This window comes from Falco peregrinus, chromosome 6 (genome assembly GCF_023634155.1).
Source record: "Falco peregrinus isolate bFalPer1 chromosome 6, bFalPer1.pri, whole genome shotgun sequence".
Classification (NCBI taxonomy): Eukaryota; Metazoa; Chordata; class Aves; order Falconiformes; family Falconidae; genus Falco; species Falco peregrinus.
Genome location: NC_073726.1, coordinates 77,081,702 through 77,101,008, shown reverse-complemented (window position 1 = coordinate 77,101,008; position 19,307 = coordinate 77,081,702). Strand labels below are relative to the sequence as shown.

Genomic DNA, 19,307 nt, shown 5'->3' with positions numbered 1-19,307 from the left:
GCACATAAGGGTGTGGGATACAGGCAGTTGGGCAGACACGTTTAACATGTAAGCTGCAAATCTGAGATTTTAAAAGTGAAAAAATATTTTGTGTTCCCTTAATGTTATTTCAGAATGGAATTTCTTAGTTAAACCAATAAAAGCGGGGAGGGCAGTAATCAAGTTTACTATAGGGAACTGGCTCAGATACCCACCTCAGTACCTGCCCTGTTTCCCTCTGGCTGTGATCACATTCTGGCTGCCAGCTCCCACCTCTTTTTTCCTTCCTTCCAAGCTGATGTCCCTTCTCCCACCACCCTTTTCCCTCTCCCTGATACTTTCCTACCCTCCTGAGTGCCCATGATGTTTGTGATTTGTGATCAACCCATAATACATGACAGCTTCTCCCTTCTCTTTGCTGCTTGCAAACAGTTAGGGGGAAGCATGAAAAAAAGGAAAAAAAAACCCCAACCTAACAACCCTGCCCTCAGTTCTCATGCTTGGCACAACTGCAGCCACAAATAGGTGATGGCAGGAAAAGTCCTCTTCAGCCCCACGACTACTGTGTTGGACCTGGGGCGATGGTGCTCTGAGGAGCAGCTGCCATGTGGGGCCAAGCACCGCATCCAAATCTCCATGCTCTGCTGAGCAGAAGGACATGCAGTTCTTCTCACAGCTGACAGGCTGCCTGAGTTTTGGTGAATTTGCATTGGGAGGAAAAGGAGAAAAAAGAAGTATCCAGATAGTCAAGTAGCTCCCTCCCTCTCTTCATTTCAAACACCTAAGTAACACAGAGAGATACTAAAGTATTTCCAAGAAATTCCTTGGTAAGGGTATCAGCATGATCTGAGCAACTCACCCTGAACATGTTCTTGGAAGCACTCACCGTTTTTGGATGCAATACCAAAAAAAAGCCCAACCTCACAAAACACAAAATTTAAAAAAATAAACAGAACAAAACAATCCAAGGCAAACATGCAGCTCTACACACACTGAGCAGTGTTAAGTAGAGCTTCTAAACAGCTGAAAGTCTCGTGACAGAAGCTGTCAGATGACAAAGGAGAGACACAAAGACCCCTCCACAAGTGCTTGCACCCTGCATGTAAAGCATGAAAGTCTTTATACCAGCTGTTCTGCACTTACTGCTCCAAAGCTCAGGTCCCAACCCAGCCCTGAGGGCTCCCCAAGCCCAGCAAGGGAAAAACATCCAGATTTGTGAAAAGCTTTATTCAGCTCCTCAAGTCATCAGCTGACAAGTAATCAGCAATTAAGGTATCATGAGAAACACTGGATGAATCTGGAGCCCTGTAAATATGACATAGCTCAGGACAGCTCTGCTCAGTGCTGGAAGGGAGTATGTACAAATGAGCTATGTAAGAGATTCAAAGGAAAAGGAGGAAAAAAAAAAATACTAGCTGTGATACCTTGGTGCTGCTATCCATTGTTGAAGGTCTCATCTAAGGCATCAGGATATCTGTCCCACTCATCAGAAAGAGAAAACTAAATATAATCCTGGAGCTAAATCTTGAGCCCCTAAAAAAGACTCAGCGAAGTTTTGTATCCCTGGATAAGAGTGCATGGCTGAAGACAGCTGCTTTCTCCATCACCTTTACTACCAGGGCATGCCCAGAATAATGTTGTGTTAAGCCAGGCAAGACTTTCGCCAAAAGTTTATCAAACAAGGCATTTGAAGCCAGCCAGAAGGTGGCTAGGGATCCTCTGAGAACCTGTGGAGAAGCAGCCACAGGATTTTCCAAAGAAAAATGAAGAAATTCTCTGTGTGATTTCCATACTCCTCTGCACGAAGCCACTTTTCACCAAGCAGATTATCAGTCCTCCCCAAGAGGACTAAACTGTTCTAACATGGCCCAGTGCTCCAAAGCACCTTTGTAAAAAAGCCAAAATTCCTGAAAAAAGAAGTTTTAACTAACTTTGAACAAGCAGTTCATGAAATTGTTACCACGACTTCCTCTGTAACAGAGTTCATAATTCTGTGGTTCACTGCTTAAGGCACTCACCTTTTCTATATGGCATGCAACACATTTGAGGGGGTCTTTTCAGTTAATTAAGGAGCTGTAAATCAACCCCTATAGCCTAGTGCAGTTGTATTAAACTATTTCTGCAAATGAAGTAATCCCACTCTGAGCCAACAACTTCCATTACAGCCCATAAGGGGAAAAAAAAATTTAAAAATTCTAGCATGGCACGTGGTGGATGAGACAAGAAAGATTAGTTTCTATATATGCCATGTGTTAACACAGTCACCATTTAGGATGGCTCACTTTTCCCATCTCAATCTCAGATGGAAAACAAGATGGGGGAAAAATATCTCCAAATACTACAGAAAAGTTTTCCACTTTCTGGTTCGAGGGGGGAAGAGGAGGGAAGGTGCAGAAAGATCCCACAGTGGCAGTGGGCAACACCCTCCCCTCCCCAACAACCTTAACCCAATTTACATGCTATGTAAACTCCAGACAATTCCTCACATACCTCTAACCACACACTGAGAAGTGACAACCACATCAGTAAGTTAAGACAGCGTATTTAAAAAACAACAGCAATGAAAAAATGCACTTAAGTAAATAGTTATCAAGGTTAGGCCAGATCACTAAAGATAAAACAGCTCTCCCTTTCCTTCTGCCATCAACTCGATCAAGCTTCCCACCCTCCACCCCCCTTCTTTGGTTCAAAAAAGAAAGAGGTGTGGTGCTGCTCTAGTACAAGTCAGGCAGCCAGAACTCAAGTTGATTTTGTTCCTCCTTTCATTGCCTAAGGTCACTTGACTTGTTCACTCTCCCCATCTGTAAAATGGGGCAAATAATAATGAGAAACTACTACACAATATTATAGAAATTACACAATTCAAAGCCGTATAGTTCTTTAAAGATGCAAACAAAGTGCCAAGCATTATTACTAGATGATGAAATGATATATTTTCTCCCCCAAGCTATACAGAGGAAGAAAAAAAGCCATGCAGTCAACTGTATTCCTAATGAGATGCAATACTCAGAAAGTGGGACATCTTAAAACAAATTGGACAATCTTCTTCCAGCTCACAAAGATTATTCCCAATACATAAACCTCACAGGATTATAAATACAAGAAAAGAAACATACCATTTGACAAGGTTTCTGCAGACAAAATAAGCTTGTCTAAATAAACAGGGAAAATACACATTCTCAGTCCTGAAGAGAGCAAAAAAATTCTCAAAGACGGGAGGAAATGAAATTAGAATTGAAAGCTTTGTGGGGGATGCGTTTATGTTTTCTGAATATAAAGCAACTGTCAGGACTGGGAAAGTCAAATAAATAAAAAGAACCGGATGGGAGGGAGGCAGGGAAATGCAGGGTGCAATGGAGAGGTCACATGCTAGATAAACAGGGCAGTATGCTAACTATTTACAGATAAATACAACTCCCTCTCCCTCTGCAGAGATTTATGTATATTAGAGAGCCACCATCAAGTACTGTGGGTGAACACAACGTTAAGTTCATTAACGTACCCAAACCACATCACATAAAATGTGAAGAGCGAAAGCATAACAACATACTGCTTTCTGCAAGCAGCAATATTGCCTCTCACAAGAAAGGGAGGAAAAAAACCAACCAGAAAAATCCTGCCTCCTTCCATCCCCACCACCACTTGCCAGGGAGGCACTCTCCCATCCCCGCCAGTCCAAGGATCATTGCTCAGCTGACAGGCTTACATGGGACATGGGGCATCATTCACACAAAAGAAATGTTAACTCAAAACTAAATAGATCAGTGGTTTTAACTCTCACAGAACCCAGCAGCAAACCAGATAAAAACCAACCTTTGATCAGCATCCCTAGGTCATTAAATTCCCTAATACTACCGTGACAACATACTGGGTTATGGCAGGGGGAGGTCTGGGCAAGTGGAAGGCAACTATTTCCTGCAAATGAGGAATTTTACCTTGTGCTGGACCCTTTGCTGCGCAGCAGCCTCGGGTGATGCATCACCACAAAGGCAATACCGCAGCCTTACCCACCCTGAAGCTGCAGCAGTGTGAGCTGTGCCATGCCCCACACCTGCCCCACTCCAGCGCTCTGCCCCACGCCTGCCCCGGCATGCACGCCACAGCCCCTCTGCTCCAGCAGCCAGGCAGGAGTGGGGCTGGGGGTGTCCTGGGGACCACCCACACCCCAACCGCGGGCGGCGTTACACCTCCTATAACCACGCACAGCAGCCACAGGCTCTGGGGAAATGTTTTAGATTATTACTATTTTGAGCACATTTCAGTTTAGCCCAACTGTTCAAAGCCCAGGAAAAGCTGTGTGTGGGCTGGACCCTGCAGGACAAGTCACCAAGTGCTAATAAACACAATAATGAGACGTACATAGAAGTAGCCTTGTAGGTCTTTCCCTCACATATTGTCACTGGGGGAAAAAAACCCAACAAATACAGTAACAGGGGTGACTGGACGGGCGCTGTTTCAGCTTCAGACAGCTAGACAACTTGCTGTCACCAAGTGCAGACTTTAACTTGAAGTAGTCCCAAAAACTGGTGAAGCAAGGTGAAGATGAAAACCTGCGCAGATTTTGCTAGAAAAGAGCAGCAGCCGCAGGAAGTATGACTGAATCTGGCTACATGGACGTAGCCAGGTTTCTGTGTCTCCATGGCACCTCGCTACGGCAGCTCTCTCTGCTAAGGCTTATTTTGAAAGCCTTATTTGGCTTTTCTGGGTTTTTTTTATACATGCTGCCTTACTGTGGGCCGTGGTTGGACTGTCAGCACCATGCTTAACATTGTGCTTGCTAGGGAGGAAACAACGGGATGGGAATCTGTGCTTCTACAGCTAAATAGAGGCAGCAGGCAGAGGCACAGAAATACATCACTCGAAACACATCAGCACATTCTGCATGGCAAGACTGGAGCTCAGACATCTGGGTTGAACTTGGGGCAACACTGCAAGAAAGTCCGTGTTCCTCCCCCTGGCTGGGAGCAGCAGACAGCAGTCTGAAACAGCCCACTGCTCCTGTCAACGCTCAGTCAGGCACAGGAATTTCTTGCCGTCTTGTTAGGAGAGGCTCTTATTTATTTAATGGTGAAAGCAAGCAGCAGCTGGAGAAATCAGCTCCAGCTTTCCAGACCGATTGCTGAGGGCAATGGGTCTGACTTGAACAGCATGCCTCCAAATACCAGAAACACACCAGTACTGGAGCTACAGAAACAGAGAAAAGGACTCAGCAGCTGCTACTACAGCCTGGGATGGACATGGACACACACCCCTTCCCAGGAGCAACAGCACAAGTGACGGAAAACAAAGCAGATTTAGGTCCCAAAACTTCTGCTGCTTTTAGGGAGAGGAAACCAGCACAGCATCTGGAGAGGGAAGGGGCAGACTTCCAGCGAAGGCAAGACATTTGCACAGTGATGCCAGCAAATTGAAAGTCTCCAAACACACATCCAGCAGAACATGGCTGCCAGCCAACATCGGACTTCTAATGATGTTTTTACAGCCACGACAGACCCAAATCCAGCTGGAGTGCAGGGCCAGCTAAAGCGTAATCACAGCAACTCTGATAAGCAGCAATAAAACTGAAGAAATGTGACCAGGATGGGACACAATAGGTGATAACCACTCCTAGAGCCAGCAGACATCTGATTAAAAATCCAGGGAATAAAAGCATTTGGCACTAGAGTTTAGGGTTCCTGACAAACAAGGAGCAACATCCACCTCTTTCCAGGTCCAGTGCAAGACCTCGGGCAGCCTGTGAATCCCACAGAGAACTCACACACAGTGATTTAATGTGGGAAGGGTTGGAGATCCAAGAAGAAGCGCTCCAAAGGCTATGGAGAGGAAAAGGGAGTAGAAGGGAAATAATATTTCAAATAAGACACCAATCCTCACATACTGTGGGCCTGCACCAACCAAGGCTGGGGATGCAGGACAGCACTAAGGAGCAGCAATACCCAAAGCCAGAAAAGCCCCAAGCCCTTGGTGACAGCACACCGGTGGTCCCAGGCAGCAGAGGAGGTCCTTGCTGCCCTTTCCAAAGCCCAGCGGCTGTTAGCAAACCTGTGGGCTGCAAGGCAAGCACTCCCTTGGGTCACAGGCTGTTAAACAGTGGGAAACAGCAGCCACCACTGACCCTATCAAATGGCCCTGGGACGGCACAGGGAACATCACGATGTGCAGAGGAACAGGAGGGGGATCCAGCCCATCCACCACAGAAAGCGCAGACAAAAAGGCAACAAGGCCCAGCTGGAGTGGGTAGACCGCCTCACGAAGCATGGAGACAGCAGTCAAGAAGCCCAGTACAGCTGTGGGACAGAAGAGGGCCCTGGACAGGTGAACAAATAAATGACCAGATGTGCCTTATGTAAATGCGCCACAGGAAGGGAGGTACGCTTGCTTCTCCAGCAGGCACCACCTCAGAGAGGATGGTACAAAGACTGCACTCCTCATCCAGCGATGAGCAGCTGGGAGATGAGAGCAGCTGGAGGGCAACAAGCCAAGACAAAGGATGCAGTGTGCTAGCAGACACTGGTCTCTGCAAGTGGTTGTACGGAACAGGAAAGATAGCAACAGCGTGAGTCAGGAGAGACCCAGCAAGCGGCTGGGATCTCAACAGTGGTCTATGGGGCAAGCACATCCCAGCTGCGGGGTGTGTGGCTGAAGAGCAAAAACAGCAATTTGACCCAGCTCTCCAGCTGGAATCTGAGATGCTAAATCATGCTAGATCATACTGTAATACCCAAAACAAAGTAGATGAGGGATAACCATTCCCAAAACAAGACTGCCAGCTCTGACATGCACTAGGCTACTCGGATCAAATGAGTCTAGACTGAATGCAAAATGCCACTCCTTGAAGTCAACTAAACTGGGCCATTTCCACAGGCTAATGCGACAAATTTTTTACTTTTTTATTTTGCTGAATGTGTTTTCACATAAACTTGCCCCGCTAATCTGAAAGCTCTTGGCAGTTCCTCTGCACACTGCCATAGACCTGTTGAGTCAGATTAACTGCACACACACAGCACAGCTGTATCAAGCTGGCATGGCAACTGGCCTTGTACTGGAGCATTAGCACTACTTTAGCCCATCTTGAGCCACACAACAGCTCCAGGGGTCATTTCACTTTTATTTCTTGGATAATCAAAATATACTCCACTACTCTGCCACAGTCCATATGTTAATTCCAAATCCACTGTCTTTAAAATGTGAAAAGCCTTCCTGAATCTAAACAGTGGCTCAGACTGTGTTAAGTGATGGCTATCCTTTAAAAGATACCGAATAAATGGATGTCTATAGAAGCAGAAACAGCATGACATTCTTCTACAACTCCTGCTAGAAGCTGTACATAGCATAATTTTAATGACATTTGAAATAAAAGCCTAAAGGAGCTGTTGTGTAAGGTATCAATCAAAAAACAGCAGATTTGTAGATAATAGACATCAGCAATGCGGTGTGTTAGATTACTCACCCAGAGGAGCACACTTAATGCAGATCTGCACTGTCACTTGAGCAAGTACCACTGATCCATATAAACTTCTGACACTGAAAAGAGAAATTGAGAATTTTAATTAATCACTACAAAGCCTGAGGCGTCTTAACAGAGGTGGCTTATAAAAGTTTATCATCAAGCAACACAGGATACAGTAAGCACAGTGGATGACGTACATAACAGCATTAAAAAGAGCTAATATTGAGAGATTAAAGGATGACAACTGATGTACAAAGGGGAAATGAGCTTGTTTATTCCAAGTAACTCCCAGCCACACTATTTCTCAGTATTTCTGCATTACATGGTTGGCCTGTGGCTGCCCTCCACCTCCCCAGCTGATCACACACGTGTAACACAAAACAAAGGTGGCAAATAATGCCTTGAAAGACTTTCTTCTCACTATTGCAGTATCCAAAAATCCCAAACAAACACCCCATGGCATTGAACAGCTAGAGATGAGAGCATAAAGTGAAGCCAGGGGAAGTTGAGCGGCCCATAGCACTGAACCAACCCTACAGCTCATTCCCAACCACTATTCCTGAGTGTCTTTACTATGACTATTCTGGTAAATCAAAGATGTTCTCTGTTACTGTGGTTTGACATTATGTTTTATTCATGGATACTCCCATCTACAGATTGTGGTCAAAGTAAGAGCTACTGGGTGTGGGAAGCTTGACAAAATTGCTCTGGGAGAAGGTTCTTGGGTTAACTTTGAATTTGAAATGCAAAAGGGAAGTTTGGGGAATAAAACTCCAGACTACTAACAAAAAACTTCCAAACCTAGGCAATTACATGAACTCCCGTTAGAAGAGACTTAAGAATCTGTAATTCATACATGAATGCTCAGTGAAATACAGCTGGTAGGAGGACTGAACCTTGAACACTGCAGTGTAGCCCCACCTGGGACACTGCGCCAGCATGCTGAGATGCTGCTCTCTGATCAAAAATCATACCAAGAGCAGGAACAGATCTTGCCAAATCAACAGAAGTACAGGACAAGCAAGCAACATGATCATAAAGAAAAGAATCAGCTCAAGAATAACATAGTATTAAAGAGACACAGACTAAATTGGTTGTTCACTTGGGGCAACAAAGACCAACTGCAAATATCCAGAAGGTGCAAAAACAGAGAGAATTCAGCCCATGCATGACTGGGAGATGAACAGAAAAGAAAAAAAAAAAAAAGAAGAGAGAAAAAAAGGCATTTTCAGGTCTAAATATTAAGAACTATAATAGATGGTCTCGGGGCACACAAATGATTGGGTGCTCATGGCTTCTCAGAGTAGTTTTTTAGAGTAGACTGAACAAAAACAGTGGGGAAAAAAATTACACAGAACACAAATGACCAGGACATATGAGTCTGTGCAAGCAGACTCTGTCACAGGACTGGGGCTTCAGGCTATTGCAACAGAATAATTATGTACTGAACCCTGTGCAACACAGGAAAAAAACATCTGTCAGATGGAAAAAGAGACAAAATGTGGTAGGAGGGGAAAAAAAATATTTGAGGTTTCTATAAAGGGTACTGCAGAATGTCATATACAAAACTACAAAGCTAGGGGAAAAAAGTTAGTTAACAGTGTTATTTTAAGTCTGCTTAAAGTAATACCAAGGGCTGAAATGGAAAACCTATAATTAGACAGAGCTTCTCCCCTTCATTACAAATATCTGACTCCAGCTGAGCCAGGCAAGGCTCACAAATTAACGGGATCCCTGTGAGTCCCACTGCCTGGGCTGCCAGGACCCACAGGCAGCAGTCGGGCAGAGGGGAATGTGATGTGGAGCGCCGCGGGATCAGTGGGATTCCGAGCCTGTGCCCCGCTGCATGGGGCTGGTTGGCCAGCCAGCCACCTTCGGTCACAGCTGGTCCACCCCTCTTCACACCCACTGCAGAGGCAGCCAGCCCCAGTCTCCTCATGGTCTTCTCCAGCACAGGGAAGTCCTGGCAGCTTGTCAGAACAAGGCTCCCTGCCACCCCTGCCTGGTCGGCCTCCCTCCATCGATGTCGCCTTTAAGGACAAGAGAGCCACGCTGCCCACGAGCGTCAACCCCTGATTGATTTGCTCTTCCTAGTGTGGGCGCTGGCAGCACCACTGCTATTCCCGAGCCTCTCCACCATGACTATTCTGGTAAATCAAAGATGTTCTTTGTTACTGTGGTTTGACAGACAGTTTAGTCATTTCCTTCTCAACAGAGTCACAGTTACACATACACAGACCACACCTCGGGCACGCTGTACGGCTGCTCGCCGTCTGATGAGGAAGGGAGCACTAGCATGCATTTCTCAAAAGTGAGCTAACTGCCTTAGTCCCTACCTCGTCACCATAAGGATTCAGTTTGTTTCAAAGGCTGCTAGGGAAGTGGTCTACATTTCCTATCCCCCCTGCTTCGCTCCTTCCTCAAACTCAATTTAATTTTTACTACAGAACTTCCTGTGCTGGTTTTGGCTGGGAGAGGCTTAATTTTCTTCATAGTAGCTGGTATGGGGCTATGTTTTGGATTTGTAATGAAAACCATGTTGATAATTCAGGGATGCCTTCGCTGTGGCTGAGCAGTGCTCACACAGAGCCAAGGCCTTTTCTGCCTCTCACCCCATGCTACAGGTGAGGAGGCTGGGGGTGCACGAGGGGTTGGGAGGGGACACGGCCAGGACAGCTGACCCCAACTGACCCAAAGGGACATTCCATATTCCATATGATGTCATGCTCAGCATATAAAGTTGGGGGAAGAAGGAAGGGGGGGACATTTGCAGTGATGGCGTTTGTCTTCCCAAGTCACCATTACCCATGACGGAGCCCGGCTTTCCTGGAGATGGCTGAACACCTGCCTGCCGGTGGGAAGTGGTGGATGAATTCCTTGCTTTGCCTTGCTTTCGTGCACGGCTTCTGCTTTACCTATTAAACTGTCTTTACCTCAACCTTCGAGTTTTCCCCTTCTACCCTTCCGATCCTCTCCCCCACCCCACCGGGGGGGAGCAAGCAAGTGGCTGCGTGGGGCTCAGTCGCCAGCTGGGGTTAAACCATGACACTTCCCCAGAAATCTCAGACTCTAATCCTAGAGCTAAGGAAACCTCTCTTGCACAGCCTCACCTCTGAAAACTATTTTCAAAAACAATTCCTATAGGGCTGGCTGTGACATTCACCCCAGTATTTCTCCTGGCTGAACAGGACACAGAGCTCCAGGGGGCTTTACCCTGCGACCTGCATAGGATGCCTGGAAGGCTACCAGCCCCCAAGGGAAGCTGGAGCTCAGGGACACTGGGTGAAAACAGGGACTTGTTGGGACTTCTGGGGAAGGGTGGAGTTTTAATGGTTTAGCTGGAAGGGTAAATTATCATCCAAGAACAGCAACCTAGGGAATAGCTGCTCTTATGTCACACACGATACGTGCCATGAAGCCCTGATCAGAGGGTATGCAGGCAGCTAGGCATCTGGGGGACGGGAGTTATTCATCCTCGATAGCAAGAGCTAAGCTCTCCAACGAGTTCAATCTAAGTTCAACTTCAGTATCAAAAAAACAACCTCCCAGAAAACCACATTCATAATCAAGAGTCGATTTTTAGAAATCATTTAAGTAGTGCAGGACTAGGCAAACCAGGTGAGATAGAAGTTAATTGGATTTTTGCTTTCATACAGAGAACATCACAAAATATAGATGCCCTGGAGGAACCTTTCCAGTATCCCCAAGGAAAAAAAAAAACCCACCAAAAACAAACAAAAAAACCCTGCCAAGACAAACATAAAGGCAAAACAAGAGGGGTGCACAACATGAAATTTGTTGTCCTTTCCAGACTACAATCTCTTAACCAGGAAGAAAACACAAACCCTAATCTTACCTGTTCAGCAAGACTATTTTACCTTTCCAATCAAAGGTTTTCTACAATAGCCACCAATGTCTTTTTCAAACTCAAGAAGCACAACTGCATGCAATTATGCACTGTATTAATTAAAACAGGACACAATCCCATGACTAAACACTGAAAAATGCACGTTGCATTGCATTTCAGGACACAATAAGAAGGCTGCAGCACTATTTCTTTGCTTTGCACCCACTAGAAGGTTTGCTCCAGGAACATTTTTGGAAGAATGTGAGTACTGCAAGCAAATAATCTGATTTCAATTTGTTCTTTATTAGATAAAAATACAGATCTGTTTTTCCTAATAATTTCTGATAAAGAGGAGCTTTGAGTTATAAGATCTGAGTCTCTCTACTAAAAGCTAAAAAATTACCCTGTAACATGGGACCCAAGTAGTCAGTGCACAATTAAAATTACTCCTCCTTCCGACATATTTACTTCATGTCTGCATGTTTGTGTTACAATTAAAAAGCTGCAATGACATTCTTCCCACATTTTTAAAAGAAAATTCTACAGGCAACAGTACTCAAAGACATCTGTATTCATTTATCTCCCACCACTCCCTCTGATCCCAAAACACTCCAGGAGCTAAGCCTCCTACACACACGCCTGAATTAATTGTGAGGGCCAGCCGTGCTTGATTACCAGGTTTTGTAATCAGATTGTTTACACCTCGAGGACACGGTCAGACTGGTGAGCAAGTCATCTGGGCAATGGACTTGGGACTTTCAGCACCAAGAAATCACACAGGAACAAGGCACCTGGGCAGAAGGGTTGTGGCTGCCCAGGAGAGCATCAGCTGGTGAGCAAAGCTCAGCCTGCTGCAGGGGACAGTGCAAAAGAAAGTGGCCGTACTTTCTCAGGCAGAGAGCGTTTCTTGAAATCCGTGGTGAAGGTTCAGACAAACTGCTCTGCCCTGCAATGGAAGCAGATGCTGCCTGTAACACTGACAGCTCAAAGGAGTCACAGTTGCCTCTCCAGGAAACATCTGACAACAGGTGGTCAGCAGCTCCATGCACATCCTGACCTCTCACCACTTCAGAGTGGGGGATATAAAAGCCTCTGCTTTCTCAAGGTAGTAGTGCTTGGATCTCTTCTGACAGCCACCTCTTTCCACAGCTTGACTGCCAGGAGGAAAGCTGGCAAGCAGCCTCCTCTGCTCACCTCTTGTCTGCCACGCACACCACCTTTGGACAACACAACATGAGCAAGTCCTCAGCTTCTTCCAGGCACCCTCCACCTGCAACTGAAATGCTTGTTCCCAGAAGCCCAGCTGCAATTGCAGCAGTTGCGCCGAGCCTTCACGCAGATGCACATGAAGGCTCCCACGCAGACACAGCTCCTTGCCCAGGCATGCACAGGCATTTCTGCAATCTCATTATTCAGCTTCCCCCAGATCTATATAAATTATAAATTATTTTTGCAGAACTTGGCCATGCACTTTCAGCCTTTCCAGCATGCACTTTCAGCCTTTCCAGCAGTAATAGCTAGGTCATCCTGGGCATTACAAAGCATCTTTTTTAAAAAAAAAAAAAAATTACATCAAGAAGATTCTTGCTTGAGAAGTTTATTTGATACTTGTGAACTCTAGCTCTAGTCTACATTAATAGACTCTGTTTTTTCTCTTTAAAGAATGAATCAATAGCTACTAGATAGAACTTGACTCAAAAATTTATGAAGGAACATTAATAGCATGTACATTTCCAAGGAAGTCAGTAACGCAAACTGAACATGTCCAGTTACCTTCCTTTGGAAAGGTGGACAGAGAGTTTAAAGCCAACAAGCAAAGCAATGAAGACACATTAACAGTTTGAATGATTTGGGGAGCTAATGGTTTTCCATGGAAAAAGTCATCAATGCATGTCTTATTTTGGTATGCTAATAGTACAGTTTTTTGTAAAAGGCCTTTGGGCAAAGGCTGGTTTGAACCTGAATGGAAGTAATCCAGGCTGCAGCTTGAATAATTTCCCTGCATTTGTACATATCATCTATCCACACCAAGTAAGTATCACCCACCAATACAAACACACAATCTCTCTCACATTTAAATCATCCTGCCCCTGGATACATTTTCCAGCTGCTGCTGCAGACCACTTAACAGATCTCTTATTTACAATGGGACAGGCTACCCGCACTGAGACAAATACATAAAACACAGATGCGTTAGCCCTCCTCTTTTATTTTTGGTTTCTGGAAGGCTACATACCTTTTGACGTGGACAAAAAACACGCAGCATCCACATTAACAAACCAACCTGGTTTGGACATTACTATACCCACAGCTGAAACCCGAAAGAGTAGTTGCCCATCCTGCAAGTGCCAGCCTGGAGCTTAAAAACTGAGTTTCAATCCAAAACCAGAGAGTCTGGCACACACGGAAACCCAAAGTCAAAACTAAAGGGACCCAAGCAAAACTAACCAAATCATCAACTCCAGTGACCCAAGCAGCTGTTCTCACATACAACAGTATCTCCTACCACAAAACAGTATATTTGAACAATGTACAAGCACAAATGTCACTGAATAAACATACTGGTGTTGGTGGATACAGACAACACAGCCAACTGCCACAGCAAAGATGCACTTTCTGGAAGTGTAATAAAATGTAAATAATTTCCTGAGTCAGAGAAGAATAACACCAGACAGACCATTTAATGAAGTACTTTTAAGACCAGTAGCAAAACCAAACTGCAGCAGGTTTAAATAAAAGCTTTCAAATCACTAACTTATCAGATTTTAAGTGAAACTAGACATGATTTATGTAAGGAAAACTTTATGACTAATCTATGAGTAATTTTATATTGGAGCACCACTCATGCAGTTTCTGTCAGCTAGCGCTTTGTTTTTAGTTCTACAAGCCAAAGCAACAGGTTATGCAGTTTATCATCTATGGAAATGCAGACGTCAGTTGATGGAAGATGTAGAAGTGACTGGAAGACATGGAAGATTATTTAATGAACTTAATTGAAGATCTCATGCCCTCAGCACCCATGTTATGGAAGCAGTGTGATAAGAAGTCTGTGCAATCAGATAGGGGAGAATTGAATCTCCTGCAAGACACTTTCTGTAGCATGAATTTGATACCACCAAATACTGGTCTTGTCAGTATTCTGCTTCCTTCACAGTTATGTCAAGTTTGCTGACACCAAGGTGACTAAAGTCACTGATCCTGTTAATCACATGAAAACCCAGAGCACGCAGGGTGGACAGCCATCTTCAGGCATCACTTCTGTCCCTGTGTAAATACCAATGTCCAGTTGGTGTCTCAAGCAGCCCTGGTTCTGGAAGCCAGGAGGCTGCAAGAGTTTCACTAGCGAAGATATTTTTTTTTTTTTATTATTATTATTTTTTTTACAGTAAGATGATCACAATGAGTTGTAACACTGCTATCGCTAAACAAACATGAGAAGATTATCAGTGTTTTCTCTCTCTCTCGCAGGCACCAGTTTGGTCTTAAACTTCTACACATGCAAAACAAGAAAAGCCTCCATGTGCCTCTTGGTTGGAGGTTTATGGGACACCTTCAACCTTTGTATCCTCTGTCAAATGCAAAAGGAGCTGCTCTATCAGTGTTCTTCATCTTCTTAATCTGACTGTTGTTGCCACACACTGGTTTCTGTCTTCATAACACTACTAGAAATAAGCACAAAACATTCCTTAGAAGAAAAAGATTGGGCTCACATGTAAGGTTTGCTATAACATTTCCCAGGAAGGTGCCCACCCTCCAATTATCCTGAATTGTTACAGGCATCCTTCGCTTTGAAGTTCAATCCTAGAAGGAACTTCTGCAACACCACAAACTTACAAAATCCTTTTAATGAAGCATCCAAACTCTGTGTTTCCTGACCTGAGAAGTGAGTGGAAGCTATGCAAACAGCAAAAACCAAAAGCACTTACCAGGAAAAGGAACAAAGTAACATCCTTGTTGTTGTTAAGAAGAGATAGTCAAAAGATTTGAGTCAAAAACACTAGAAGTTAGGATCAACATAACTACATGATTTGCCAGCTTCACAAGTAAGTTTTATATGTTTATTTTGGTATTTTTCTGTGCAGACACTTCGATTCTTTCAGCCATTTTAAGTTGGTTACGTGCTAATATACATGCACACATCAGGATTCAGCTGTCACATTTTCGTATGTGCTGCAAATAATCCTGAAATACCATTTCTACTAATCACATTGTTCCGCACAGTTTTAAAGCACACAATTGCAGAATAAAACCCTCACCACATATTTTTGGCCTGGATTCTAAAGGAAATTAAATTTATGCGGTAGTGTTGTTTGTCAGTCCTCACCCTATTAAATTTTCAACTCGCTAGTCAATTTTGACCACATTTGGCAGAAGGCAGAGAGATCCGAAAAGGTGTCACATTCTTATGTCTTTCGGAGAAATTAATATGTAGGTAGAGGAGACATCCAAAATTAGCCTCACATGGAGTCAAAAACTCTGCTGCAAGAAATCAGCAACTCCCTGCTTTATTTGGCTCCACAGCCACTCTGTCAACATCTGCATGTGGGCATCCAGCACCATGTTGACTCCTGTGGGGCCAACATGGGAGACACTGGAGAGAAACCATGGAACAAACAAAAAGGGAGGGAGAAGACAATTTGGAGATAAGGGACAAGGAAAATTAAGAGGTCCAAAGAGAAGGATCACAGGTCATGGCGTACAGAAGGCTAACGCACACAGGGGAAACAAAATCATAAAGAGCTAGGCTTTGTTGGCTCTGCTACCTGAGGGATAGTTGGTGGCAGCTCCTCGCCATCTCCACACCTACAAGTACGATGACATCCTTTCCCTGTCCCCGCTTCCACACCCTGGGAAGCTCACAACACACCATTCTCCTATCACAACCTGGGTTAGCTGTTCATAAGCCATGTTTCATCTTCAGATACCCACAAATAATGCTGGATGCTACTGGGCCCACAAATGGAATATGCCTTCAAGCTGGCAGATGGGACAGGAGTAGCACAGCAGCAGCTGAGCTCGTGCTTGGGAAGAGCAGAGGCAGACTAGCCCCACCTCAACCCACAGTGTCACAGCTGCAACAGAAAGCAAGATCCCTCTCCAGAACAGTCACCCACAAGCCGCTGCCACCTTCCTCTTCATCCCCGGAAAGGAGAAATGCACACCACATCCCACGAAGCTCTTGCGAGGGGAGGGAAGCACCCAGGGGCACTACTGAAAGATGGCCAACAGTACTGTCTGTAAGGAGTACAAAGGCAACAAAAGCTTGTGAGCCAAATGGAGATCACTTGCAACTTACGTGTGATGTTGCTGCCCAAGGAGCTCTCAGTATCATAAACCCGGACAGCTATTAAGGGAATGAGGAGCACAATCAAATTATCCTCGCTCCAGAAAAAGGGGAGCGCTGAGGGCCAGAAAGAAGCAATGACTACCCTGAGAGATGCCAAGCAGCCAGGACAGGCAAGGGGAGCACACTGCAGAGCCAGGATGGACATCCACCCCCAGCCAGGGCTGAGCCACCCCAGGGCAAGTCCTACAGCCACCGGTGCCAAGTGAGGTTCACCCCACTCCCTCCCTGCGCTTAGTGACTGGCAGACAGACAGCAGGAGGTTTTATGCATTAGTTCTTAGAAATGAAAGCTTCTGCACCATAAAAGCAGAATGCAAGTATCTCCTCCCCACTCTTCCACAAGCCTTTCTGGTTTAGTTTTATTTTATTCAAGAATCTCCTTTACAACCAAGCTATTACATCACTTTGAGGAGGAAGTAAGGGTACTGCCATCAGCATTAAATACCCTTTTCAGTAACAATTAGAGGGCTTTATCCTCAGAGGAAAAAGTTCATTAGCTTTCGGTCTCTCCTCTTCTTTAAAAAGGTCTGTGTCTTGCAACAACAGAAAAAACAGGTTTTGTCTCAGGGAAAATACTAAGGATGCAGTTCAAGACACAGAAAAGATGCAGGCAGAGCATCTCACAAGATAAACAAGACACAAACAATTTCCCCTTTTAGGCCAGCACTTCAAGTTACACAAAAATTTAAAAAGTCACCAGCACTGCCTTCCCCCCAAGGTCTCCATGGTCTTAATATGCAAACCATGTCTGCAATGGCATCCCACTTGTCAGAGGGCATTTCACCCAGCCCTCAGACTGAAGCCTTGCGTGACCACAGCTGGCAGGCTCTGCAGGGACGGATGGTCACAACAGCCCAAACAGCTCCACTGCTGCAGCAAACACCCCAGGGCAAGAGCAACATGTGTCCTATGGGCAGCACAGAGAAGATGCTGGCCCTGTCAGGGCGCTGGATCTGTCCTGTGATAAGATGATGTCTCTCCAGCCATCATAGTCTGGCTCCTCTTATTAACAGCAGGGTGCTGGCATTTATAGCCCAGGGCTCAGAGCCAAGCACTGCAGTGTGTCAAAAGCAAGGTGGCACGGTTTATGGAATAGAGCTTTGAGACACTGGGGCTGGAAACATGACAGAGCCTGAGCATAATAATAATAAAGCTATCCAACAAAAACAATAAGCCTTAAATCACAATTAATTACAATCAATAAATGCATCGTAGCAGGGCCTGAAAAAGAGCCAGGTGGGGATATCTGACCCCAGAAAGCAGCATCTTCATCTACGAGCTTTCCACTCCACTTGGTCTTATTAACTCTCCTACTTCACCTCCCCAGTTTTCACTCCAGTGGAGGAACAAGCAGCCCTAACCACCTAGCAGCCAAGCAGAGATGAGTCCAGTGAAAGCTAGTTTCATATTTCACATGAAATATGAATAAATATTTCATATTTAATTGGTTGGTTGGTTTTGTGGAAGGACAGCTGTTTTTTTTAAGGAAAGAGGTAAACTTCGCTTAGACTCCAAAATGAAAGTCAGATGTGAAAGAACTAGTTATAAAAATGCTGAGGGCAAACAAGTGCACCATTAGGTATATGTTGTATTGTATATTCATTTAGAAATCAGCTAAAAGCCATCTTTCCCATGGGGAACAGTTAATACTGGAAGCCACATACATCCTACACAAGGATGTCTGTATTAAACATCCTACATAAAGATGTCCCTAGAATCCTGTAATTTTGCAAAACAGATTTTTAACTGCTGTGTAAAATTTGGGTGACAGCAGAAAGACTCCAATGCCACGTAAACTGATTATTTTCCACCATGTAAACTGGGGAAAGGACCATCTTCAGCAGCATGTTCTGAGAGGTGGTGGAGCACAGGGAGACCCCACCCCCTGTGCAGAAGGGCTCAGTGAAACCTAAGCCCTTCAGTGGAAGATTGCAGACTCCATCTCCTCAAGCCATACCTAGCAGCACATGTTGCTGTCCCATGGAAGAGGTGGCAGAAGGAATGGCGGTGGGAGAACCAGACAAGGCCTTTTCAGAGAAAGTCACCACCACATCTCTCACTTTCTGCAGTCCAACCCCCCCCCGACCCCACCCATTACCATACACAGTGATTTACTCTCATTAGAGCCCCCTCCACAGATGAGAGGTTGCTTCAATGATGGTGTCAGGATATGGACAAAAAGCTTCCAGGTGACAGCATGTTTCTGCCTCAGTCCCTTTTATCCCTAAATACCTCCTAAGAGCCCTATAAATTTGTGGAGGGGGAAAAACAGCCTCCCAAACTTGACCAAACACTAAAATATAGCTCCTGTTTTATCTACAGAGCAAGTCATCACTTGAAAAAACATTGGGGTGTATGGGCTACAGTACAAAGGATGACATAAGAATACAGGTAAGTTGACCTGAATTTGCACCCCAGTGCTTTTCAGTGGCTGCCTTAAGTGTTTTTATGATCATGAGCTGTCAGCTGTTAAGATTCTCATTAGGAACGGGAGCACTGATCCAAAAAGAGGCAAAGGCTATTTTACTTCGATTTCCACAAAAAACCCTAGCTACTGAGCTCCAACACAACTTTCACTTCCCATTCATTCCTCACTTACTATGTTGTCTGGTCCTTAGGTATACAGAACATCCCTAACCCCAAAGACAAGGTCTAGCAGATGTCAAACTTGCAGAGCCCTGAATT

At 44.9% G+C, this 19,307-nt stretch overlaps 1 protein-coding gene across 7 annotated transcripts in view; it reads right to left on the bottom strand.

Annotated features, from left to right (window-relative positions):
* PPFIBP1 (PPFIA binding protein 1) overlaps nt 1-19,307 on the bottom strand; it is a 119,585-nt gene that overhangs the window by 78,746 nt on the left and 21,532 nt on the right. For all 7 annotated transcript variants that reach the window (XM_055807250.1, XM_055807249.1, XM_055807253.1 and 4 more), the window contains exon 2: nt 7,430-7,503. The gene's annotated coding sequence lies outside the window, so the exon portion shown is untranslated. The remainder of the gene's footprint in view (nt 1-7,429; nt 7,504-19,307) is intronic.